The sequence below is a fragment of the Chrysochloris asiatica genome, unplaced genomic scaffold (assembly GCF_000296735.1).
Source record: "Chrysochloris asiatica unplaced genomic scaffold, ChrAsi1.0 scaffold00118, whole genome shotgun sequence".
NCBI classification, from domain to species: Eukaryota; Metazoa; Chordata; class Mammalia; order Afrosoricida; family Chrysochloridae; genus Chrysochloris; species Chrysochloris asiatica.
The window spans coordinates 9,426,700-9,438,274 of record NW_006408636.1 but is presented as its reverse complement, the minus strand read 5'-3'; positions in this window follow the sequence as shown (position 1 = coordinate 9,438,274).

Genomic DNA, 11,575 nt, shown 5'->3' with positions numbered 1-11,575 from the left:
AACAAAAAACTACAAGTAGATATCTTTCTGGTATCTCTGCTTTCAGCCAAGATTCATCTGACATCAGCAATGATATGTCTCATTTCATGTCCTCTTCTGAATTTGGCTAGAATTTCTGGTAGCTGCTGTCAATATATTTTTTAATTATCTTCAGCAAAATTTTATTTGCATGTGATATTATAATATTGATTGATGATTTCTGCATTTTGTTGGGTTACCATTCTTTGGGATGGACACAAATATGGCTCTCTTTTAATAAGTGGGCCAGGAAGTTATCTTCCAAATCTCTTGGCATAGAAAAGTGAGTGCTTCTGTTGCTGCATCCATCAGTTTGTTGAAACATTTCAACTGGCATTCTGTTACTTCCTGGAGCCCTATTTTTCTCTCACGCCTTCAGTACAGCTTGGATTTCCTTCTGCAATACCATTGGTTCTTGATCATATGCTGTCTCCTGAAGTGGTTGAACATTGACCAATTCTTTTTGGTATGGTGACTCTGTGTATTCCTTCCATCTTCTTTTAATGCTTCCCAGATGCCTCAATAGTTTGCTCATAGCATCCTTCAATATTTCAGTTGAGGCTTGAATTTTTTCTTCAGTAATTTCAGCTTAATAGATGTTGAGTGTGTTCTTTCCCTTTAATTTCATTATAATACTTTACTTTGTCTTCTTGAGTTACCCTCTCTAACTTCATCATTTCCTCTATTCATTTTAGTTACTCTGCATTCTAAAGCAAGTTTCAGCGTTTGTTTTTTTTCTGATGTCCATTTTAACCTTTTATTTCTTTCCTGTTTTCTTAATGACCTTTTACTTTCTTCGTGTATGCTGTTTTTGATGTCATCCCACAACTTGTCTGGTCTTTGGTCATTAGTGCTTAATGAGTCAACATTTTTTCTTAAGGTGGTCTCTTGATTCAGATGGTATATATTCAAAGTAATATTTTGACTCTCATGGATTTGTTTTTATTTTCTTCAAACTAAACTTACTTATGAACAGTTGTTGGATTGTTCCATGGTTGGCCCCTGGCCTCATTTTGGCTTATGATCTTGAGCTTCTCCATTGTTTCTTTCCACAGATATATTCAATTTGATTCCTGTGTATTCCATCTGGTGAGATCCACTTGTAAAGTCACCATTTATGCTGTTGAAAATAAACATTCGTAATGAATACACCATTGGTGTTACAAAATTCTGTCATGTGATCTCATTTCTGTCATCAAAAAAATATTTTCCAGTTGTTGATCTTTGTTTCCATCTTTCCCATTTCAATCACCAGTAATCAATGCATCTTGATTACATGTTTAATCAGTTTCAGACTGAAGAAGTTGGTAGAATTCTTTAATTTCTTCATTTACTATAAATTTGAATAGTAGTCATATTAACTGATCTTTGTAGGTGTATGGATATTATCCTATCACAGAAACATTGTACTTCAAGATAGATTTTCATATGTTCTTTTTTTTTTTTTTTTACAATGAATGCAACATCATTTTTCTTCAATTTGTCATTACTGGCATAGTAAACTATATCATTGTCTGATTCAAAATGGTCAATAACAAATAATTTCAGCTAACTAATGCCTAGGATATCAACTTTTATGCATTTCATTTTTGATTATTTTGAATTTTCCTAGATTCATATTTCATACATTCCACATTCTGTTTATTAATGTGTGTTTACAGTTGTTTCTTGTCATTTTGAGTCTTGCCACATCAGCAAATGAAGTGCCTGAAAGCCTTGCTCCATTCATGTAATTTAAGGTCAACTCTACTTTGAGGGGCAGCTCTTTCCCAGTCAGATTTTGAGTGATTTTCAACCTGAGGCACTCATCTTCTGGCACTACATCAGGCAATATTCTGCTACTATTCATAAGGTGGCTAATTTTTCAGAGATGGTCCACCTTTTCCTTCTTCCTAGTCTGTCTTAATTTGGAAGCTCTGCGGGAACCCATTCACCCTGGGTGACCAGACTGGTACTTGAAATACTGGTAGCATAGCTTTCAGCATCACAGCAACATGCAAACCACCACAGTATGACAAACTGACAGATGAGTTCTTGATCTATGGTAGTCTATGAAATATGGATTCATATAATCACCATTACATTCATTCATAATCAAAGAGTTTTGCCTAGTATTGAACTTTATATAAATAGTACCATATAGTTTGCTGTCATTCCTGTCTTCTTTCACTGAATATTATATTTGAAAAAAAATTTTTTTTAAGTTGAGAAAATGTTTTCTACATAAAAGAAGCATTCTATGATGGTTATGGGGGTGGGTGGTGAGGGAAACTTATTCATGAGCTAAAGCGTAGACACATGGCTTCACTGGTGATTTGGCAGTCCTGGTGTGTCACTGTGGGTTAATGTGCTGAACTGCAAAGTTGACTTGAACCACAAGGTTAGCAGTTCAAGTTCACTAGTCACTCCTCGGAAACCCTATTCAGGGTCACTATGGGTCGGAACAGACAGAACAGCACTTAGCAACAACAACAACAGTATACAAAAAGTGGGAGGTTGACAGAGAAAAGATAAAAGGGAGGCATATGAAGGAATGCAAGTGTTAAAATAAATAGATATAAGTACTGTTAACTGATGGTATATGGAGGGGATTGCAATCATTGTAATGAAGTAAAGTATATGATTTCTTAAACAACATAAAAGATGACTGTACACATGGGCCTCGCCAGATGGAATACACAGCAATCAAATAGACCACATCTGTGGAAAAAGACAGTGGAAACGCATCCATATCATCAGTCAAACAAGACAAGGGCAGATTGTTGGACAGACCATCAATTGCTTATATGTAAGTTCAGGCTGAAGCTGAAGAAAAGTGAAATAAATCCATGAGAGCCAAAATACGACCTTGAACATAACCCACCTGAATTTAGAGATAATCTCAAAAACAGATTTGATGCATTAGACACTAAAGACTGAAGACAGAAGAGTTGTGGGATGACATCAAGAACATATTACAGGAAGAAAGCAAAAGGTCATTAACTAGACAAGAAAGAAGGAAAAGACTAAGACGGATATCAGAAGAGACTCTGAAACTTGCTCTCCAGTGTAGAAATGCTAAAGCAAATGGAAGAAATGCGGAGGCAGAAGAGCTGAATAGAAAATTTCAGACAGCAGCTTGAGAAGACAAAATAAAATATTATAGCAAAATGTCAAAAACCTGGAATTAGAAAACCAAAAGGGAAGAACGTGCTTAGCACTTCTCAAGCTGAGGGAACTGAAGGACACATTCAAGCCTTGACTTGAAATATTGAAGGATCCTATAGGAAAACTACTGAATGATGCAGAAAGCATCAAAAGAAGATGGAAGGAATACATAGAGTCACTGTACCAAAAAGAAATGGTCAATGTTCAACCATTTTATGAGGTAGCATATAATCTGAACAAGTCCATGGTGTGTTGAAGGCATTAGCAAAGAACAAGTTTCCAGGAATTGATGGAATACAAATTGAAATATTTCAATAAATTGTTAAAACACTGGAGGCACTCACTCATCTATGCCAAGAAATTTGTAAGACAGCTACCTGGCCAACTGGAAGAGATCCATATTTGTGCCCATTCCAAAGAGAGGTGACCCAATAGAATGTGGAAACCATCAGACAATATTGTTAATATCTCATGCATGTAAAATTTTGCTAAAGATAATTCAAAGGCAGCTGAAAATGTATATTGACAGAGAAGTTCCAGAGGTTCAAGCCAGATTCAGACGAGGACATGGAAAAGGGAGTTCATTGCTAACATCAGATGAATCTTGGCTAAAAGTAGAGAATACCAGAAAATTGTTTACTTGTGCTTTATTAAATATGCAAAGGTTTTTGACTGTGTGAATCATGACAAGCTATGGACAACATTGCAGAGAATGAGTATTCTAGAACACTTAATTGTGTTCTTGAAGACCCTATACATACACCAAGAGCTAGTTGTTGGAACAGAACAAGAGAACTCTGAATGGTTTAAACTTAGGAAAGGTGTATGCCAGGGTTGTATTCTTTCACCATACTTACTCAATCTGCATGCTGAGCACATAATCCGAGAAGCAGTATTCTATGAAAAAAAAAAAATGGCATCATGATTGTAGGGAGACTCATTAATAACCTGCAATATGCAGATGATACAACCTTGCTTGCCGAAAATGAAAAGGACTTAAAATACTTAAACTGATGAAGATCAAAAACCACAGTCTTAGGTATGGCGTGCACCTCAATGTAAAGAAAACAAAAATCCTCACCACTGGACCAAAAAACAACATCCATATAAATGGAGAGAAGATTGAAGTTATCAAAGACTCCATTTTGCTTGGGTCAGCCATCAGCACTCATGTAAACAGCAGTCAAAAAATCAAGCAACATAGTGCATTAGGCAAGTCTGCTGCACAACACCTCTTTAAAGTGTTCAAGAGCAAACATGGCAGCTTGAGAACTAAGGTACACGTGATCCAAGCTATGGTATTTTCAATAACCACATATGCATGTGAAAGTTGCACAATGAATAAAGAGGACTATAGAAGAGTTATGGTGTTTCAGGAGAATATTAAAAGTACCATGGACTGCCAAAAGAACAAACCAATATGTGTTGGAAGAAATGCAGCCAGAATACTCCTTATAAGCCAAGATGGCCAGACTTCATCTCTCATACTTCGGTCATATTGCCAGGAAGGACCAGTCCCTGGGGAAGGATATCATGTTTGATAAAGTGGAGGTTCGGAGAAAAAGAGGAAGGCCCCCAATGAGATAGATTGGCACCGTGGCAGCAGCAAAAAGCTCAAACGTAGCAGTGATTGTGAGGTTGGCCCAGGATTGAGCAGTGTTTCATTCTGGTGTACATAGGGCCACTGTGAGTCTTTACCCATTCAATCGCACTTAGCAACAACAACATATGATTTGCTAATGTAAAATTTATGGTCTGCTCTGCAAGCCTTCACTCAATTTATAGAAAAGATTTTAAAGAAATAAATTTGCAGCAACCAAACAAAAAGAATATAATAACTAAAAAAAGAAAAGAGACAGGAACATGGATCTATAGAAGAGAAAAATAAGAGAGAATCTAAAAGGAAGGCAGTTTTTTCAAAAATGACTTTAAAGAAAACACTTAGAGGGAAGATGAACAGAGAGAATAGAGTAGTAAAGAAAGATGAAAAAGAAAGAGAAGAATAGGGGAAATGAGAAACAGAAGAAAAAAAGGAAAAACAAAAGTGGAGATAGAAAGGATAAAATTCAAGGTAATGGACAGAGAAGAAGGAGAAGAAAGAAGAAACAAAAAATATGAAACAACAAAAGGAAAACAAATGCAACTGTCGGACCTGAAGAGGAGAAAACTTCTTGGAGCTCCTGCCAGCCAAGGAGCTCACAAGGTAGGTGTGGGAGAGATGTAACAGCAGAGTTTCTGGCCCTAAATGGAGTTTCTATTGGCCTAGGAGTTATCTATGTTCAGAGTACTTAACCCAGAAGTAGAGCTCATGGAGGCTCTTGATGGGACAGGTTTCAGTGTCTGTTAGAACCACAGGATAGCTGGGGGCAGAGTAACTGATTATAAGGATTTAAGTTAGACTAATTTTGGTGTGGACTCCTGGTATGGCGCTATAGAATCAGCACTGGACTGGGAACTATAAGGTCGGCAGTTCAAACCCACCAGCTGTTCCTCAGAAACTCTATACAGGGTTGTTATGAGTCATAACTGACTCAGTGGCACTTAACAACAACAACAATGCTGGTGTGCTGGCTCTGTAGGTTCTGTAGGTCTGGAGCTGATCTGGCCTGAATCCAGGCACCAAAGTGGTGCAGCGGACCCCACTTCACACTAGTATGGCTTACAACGATGTGGCTCTGAACTCCCAGAGAGCAGAGTCTGTACAGGGGCAAGATGAGGGCCATACCTCTGGTCACCAGAGGAGAATGGGGGGAAAGGAATCATACCTTTTCTGTCACCTGTGTGAATCTTCTCTACCAGGCCACCTTCTTGGCAAGAGCCATAATTAATTAAGGAATAAAAATGAATAAATTGAGACATATTAATCGAGGAATTAAAATAAATAAATGAGACACGGGGAAACCTGGGCATAGAAGAATTCATTGTCTTAGCAAAGTAACAATGAATTATTTTTCTTTGGATGGCAAAGCCACAAGGAATAAATATTTTATGCGCAGGCCCCTAGTTATTTTTTTCCTTTTGAATCATTCTCTGATTTATTCACGATTTTATTAGTATCCTTTTACTTTAGATTTTGACTCTCCTACACTTTAGTATTTTTATTAAAAGTTAGAAGCCATATATTAGTTACATTTTATTCTACTTATAATCATAGGTAGTTTTAATAATTATATTAACAATGTTCTTAAGATTTCTAGGAGACAAGATTTGTCAATTGAATTACTACCAGTTTAGGCTTAGTGATTATAAACATTCTTCCTTGTAGTCTTAGTTTAAGGTGATAAAGAATCCCTAAAAGCAACTAGGCCATAAATAAGGGTTGTGGGTACAAGAATTCCTAAAAACAATTAGACTATAGATAAAGGCTATGGGTATATACAGATACTAAATAAAAAGTCTGACTTAGACGTTCTTAAATTAATGATCAGTAAAATAGAGAAGTTGTTTTTCATAGCCTCAGTTTCCCTGATAAGTGATGTTTTTGTAGGCTATAAACAGATAGTGTATGGAAGAAGTTAATGGAGAGTAAATTGCACCTAACAACTAAAATTAACAAGACTTAACAGACAAAGGTTAAGAAACATATGTGAAGGTTAACTTGCTTCTCAGAGAAAAGAATAGATTTATGTATGAACAAATGTTTAACTAAAAGGTTTCAAGGCACCAGAATGTCTCGTATGCCTTGAGATAATGTCTCTTTGCTGTAACTTTTCATCCCTGTTGTAAATCATGAAGAATGTGCCCCAGACTTGATTGTATTTTGATGTCATTGGTTACTATGAAAGCAATGTTTTTTGTAATGGTATATAAGGGGGTTGTAAGAAAGAATAGGAGGAACTAGGAAGAGGAAGGAGAAAGAAAAGAAGGAATATGAGGTAGGGAGGACACTGAAAAGGAGCGCAGGAGTGAAAGAAGTAATGTAGAGATGAGAAAAGAATGGAGGTAGGATAGAGGGAGTAATGTAGAGAAGGAGAAGGGGGAGTGGAGTAGTGAAAGAAGTAAGGCAGAGAAAGGAGACAGAAAAGAATGGAGGAAGGGAAGAAGGATGGGGAATAAGAAGTAGAATATTAAGCATGTAAGATAGAAAGTAAGTAGAGGTGGGTAAAGGAGAAGGAGAAGGAATATGAAGAAGAAGGTATAAGAGGAAGGATAAAAAAAGCATGTAAGAAGAAGACTAGAGAGGGAAAGCAGGAGAGGAGGGAGTAAAGAAATGGAAGGGGATTAAAAAAGCAGGAGGGGGATGAAAGCAGGAGCAGGGGAAGGGAGAAAAGAAGCAGAAGAGATGAGCAGGAGAGCAGGGGAATAAAGAATGATCAGGACAGTAAAGAATGAGAGAAGAATAAAGCATGTAATAAGAAGATATTTGAATTCATCATGACTTATTGACTCCTTGTAATTCTTTCCGCTGACGCCGCACCCACCTTCGGAGAAAAACCCTTGAAATAAATTTGCCGGGGCTGGCTCCCGTGGCACCTTCTGTTGCCAAAGCTGCTTACGAAAGTTCAAGATGGCCGCCCTGCATCTGGATGGCCATTCACCGGTCTGTCTCCCTATCTCAATGGTCCTGCTCAACTTCTCTTTAGCAAGCACTCAATCCACTTTTCTAACCTTTCCTCTGAAGTTCTGGATTCTAAGATTTTCATCTGTGTCTGTTTCATTTGGTATCCCATATCTTTGTTGTAGAGGGTCCATGCAATGTTTCTACCTAGTCCACCATCTTGTAGGCAGTTCCACCTTCAATTTCCTGGTGAAATCTTTTCATGCATATAAGTGTCTAATTTTTAGGAGGACCCACTCATCTATTTTGTTTCCTGTTTGTGTGTTTTCCATTATGTGCAATAATACATTTATGACATGTATCAGAACCCCTAAGTTTGTCCCTATTTTTTTTTTCTTTTTCCTAAAGGCTTTTATTGGAGTAGGTCTAATCAAGTGCTTTTTTTTTTAATGTTTTATTGTAAATTATGTGACAGTTTACATGGGAGAACATTAGCTTTACATTCTTTCTATCGTATATTGCTTCATTGTTATGGTTACAATCCCCTCCATGCATCATCAACCAACCAAAGGGTATATCCTGTAAGCCTGCCCCCAGTCGTCAGCACACAGCCCCTCTCCCTCTCTGAGTCGAGTCACCAGCCACTCCACTGTTTCTCTGGGTACGGTCCCACACTACACTCTTCTCCTTTGATGGTCCCAAGGACCTCCGCTCCTGGATGGAAAAGTCAGTCACTCCCCTCCTTTGGGACACAATGTCTACCTTTACATTTCCAACCCTCACAAGCAGTCCTGATAACAATTATTCACTATTGTATCACAAGAGACCCATCTGCATTTCATTTCATCAGCCCCGCCTAGACAGATTGTATACTACTCAGTGGAGATTCTACCTTCCTCCAGGCCCTCTGGATCTAGGCTCCCTCTTGAAAGCTTGTAAGCCAGTCACTTCTTGCTTTTGTAGCCACTCCCGCCCTATTTTGGGTAGCCAATGTCCAAATTGTCCATCCCTGTCTACTCTATCTGTATTTCATTGAGTGTTTAAAAACAGGAATGAGTGTTGGTTTCTGTTCAATACCTTTTCTTCATTATTGATGTGATCATGTGGTCTTTTTCCTGTTTTATTTATGTGGTGGCTTATGTTTATTGTTTTTCTAGTATTGAACCATCCCTGCATACCTAGTATGAACCCCACTTAACAATGATGTAATATTTCTTTGACATATTGTTGGATTCTATTAGCCAGGATTTTGTTGAGATTTTTTCCATCTATGCTTGTGAGGGATATTGGTCTATAATTTTTTACTGATGCCTTTGCCTGGTTTTGGTATCAGGGTTATACTTACTTCATAAAATTAATTCAGGAGCTGTTCATACTTTTCTATATTCTGGAATAATTTGAGTAAAATTGGTGTCAGCTCTTCTCTGAATGTTTGGTAGAATTCACCAGTAAAGCCATCTGAGCAAGGCTTTTTTGTTGTTGGGAGTCCTTTTTAATGACTTGATCAATTTCTTCTATTGTTATATGTCTGTTCAACTTTTCTACTTCAATCTGTGCTAGTTTAGGTAGGTCATGTGTTTCTAAAAATTTGTCCATTTCTTCTAAATTTTCTAATTTGTTGGTGTATTCTGTTATTATCCCTTTGGTTTTCTTGTGATGTCACCCATATCATTTCTAATTCAGGTTATTTGCATCTTCTTTTTTGTGACATTTACCAATGATTTGTCAATTTTATTAATCCTTTAAAATAATCAATTTCTTGTCTTATTGAATTTTTCTATTTCATTTATAATTCTTATTATATCTTTTTTTCTGGTGGCTGTAGACTTACTTTGCTGCTCTTGTTTTAATTGTTGGAAATACTGGGTTAAGGTACTGATTGATTTTGTTTCTTTCTTCTTTTTGGATGTGTATGCTTATTGCTATAAATTGCCTTCTGAGCACTGCTATTGCTGTGTCCCAAAGGTTTTAGTATGTAGTGTTTTAATTCGTGTTTGATTCAAGGAATTTTTATATTGTTTTTAAATTCTTCTATTACCCGGTAGCTTTTACTCAACTTCCATGTATGTGACCTTTTTTTCCTTTATCTTTCTAATATTGATTTCTAATTTTATAGTGCTGTAATCTGAAAAGATGTTTTGTAATATTTTGATGTTTTAACAATTACTGAGGTTTGCTTTGTAGCCTAACATATGGTTTATTCTGGAGAATGTTCCATGTGCACTGGAGAAGAGTGTATATGGTGCTGTTGTTGGGTTGAGTGCTCTCTACATGTCTATGAGGACAAGTTGGTTGATTGTGCCTTTGTTGAGTTTCTTTCTAGTTATTTTGAGCTTCATCAAAAGTGATGAATTAAAATCTCCTACTGGTGTGGCGCTGTGGGTTAATGCACCAGACTGCAAAGCCGTTTGAACTGCAAGGTCAGTGGTTCAAGCTCACCAGTCACTCCTTGGAAACCCTATATAGGGTCGCTATGAGTCAGAACTGACTCAATGGCACTTAACAACAACAACAACAACTATTATTGTGGAGTTATATATTTCTTTCTTCAGCTCTATTAGCGCTTGATTTATGCATTTTGAAACTCTTTCATTGGGAGCATACAAATTGGTATGTCCTCTTGCTCAATTAAGCCTTTAATCATGATATAGTTAGTGTCCTTTGTCTCTTATGCTGATTTTTGCCTTAAAGTCTGTTTTACCAGAGATGAATATTGTCACTCCTGCTCATTTTTTATGCGGTTTACTTTATATACTTTTTTTCCCATCCTTTGGTTTTTTTTTGTCTTTGTTTGTAAGGTGTGTCTCATGTAGACAGCATATTGAAAGGTCCTGTTTACTTATTCATTCTGCTACTCTCTATCTTTTGACTAGTGCATTTAATATCTTTGCATCCATTGTAATTATTGATAGGTATGAATTGACTGCTGTCATTTTGCTGTGTGTATGTGTGTTGCTGCTGATTTCTTTGTTGCATGCAATTTTCTGTACTGAGTTCATTTTATTTGTGGGTTTTCCTTTTCTTTTCTTCATTGCTGCTATCGTTGTTGTTAAGTGCTGTCAAGTTGGTCCCAAGGAGTGGCTAGTGAGTTTGAACAGGCAACCTTTCAGTTCTAACTGACCTTGTAGTCAAGTGCTTATCCTACAACACCACATGTTTACCAAATCTTTCTGCTTTCCCTCTTTTTATTTTGGTGTGCAGGTGTATTGATTCTCTTTGAAGTTATCCTGTAAGGTGTTAATTTCTTCCTAAGTTTAATACAGTCTGTTTTATTTTGAAATCTACTTGACTTCTTTTTCTTTTGGAAGTTCTGTATCTACATAATTCCCTCTCTTTGCTTTGTTGTCTTCATTATAAATTGATATCTCTGGTTCCCTATTTCCCATATTGTGGGGTTTGTTCACTTTAAATACTTCTATATCCGAATTGAGTTTTGGGTGGTATTGTCATGTTTTTTAATCAACAAGTTATTGTTGGTTGTCAATCCAAAGAACATCCTTTAGTATTTTTTCGTAAAATTGGTCTGAATATTACAAATTCCTTTAATTTTTGTTTATCTGCAAATATCCTTGTTTTGCCATTGTCTTTGAGGGACATCTTTGTTGGGTATATAATTCTTGCTTGGCAATTCTTTTCTTTCAAGAGTTTTGTATATGTTGTTCTATTGTCTTCTTGCCTGTATGCTTTTTGCTGAGAAATCAGAACTTAGTTTTACTGATTCTCCTTTACAGATAATTTTTCGTTTTTCCCATGCTGTGCTCAGGATTCTCTCCTTGTCTTTGATTTTGGCAAATCTGATTATGATATATCTCAGTGCTTTTCTTTTGGATTCTATCTTACTTGGTGTTCTTTTGGCTTCTTGAACATGTATTATCTCATCTCTCATGATGTCAAGGAAGTTTTCTTCTGACA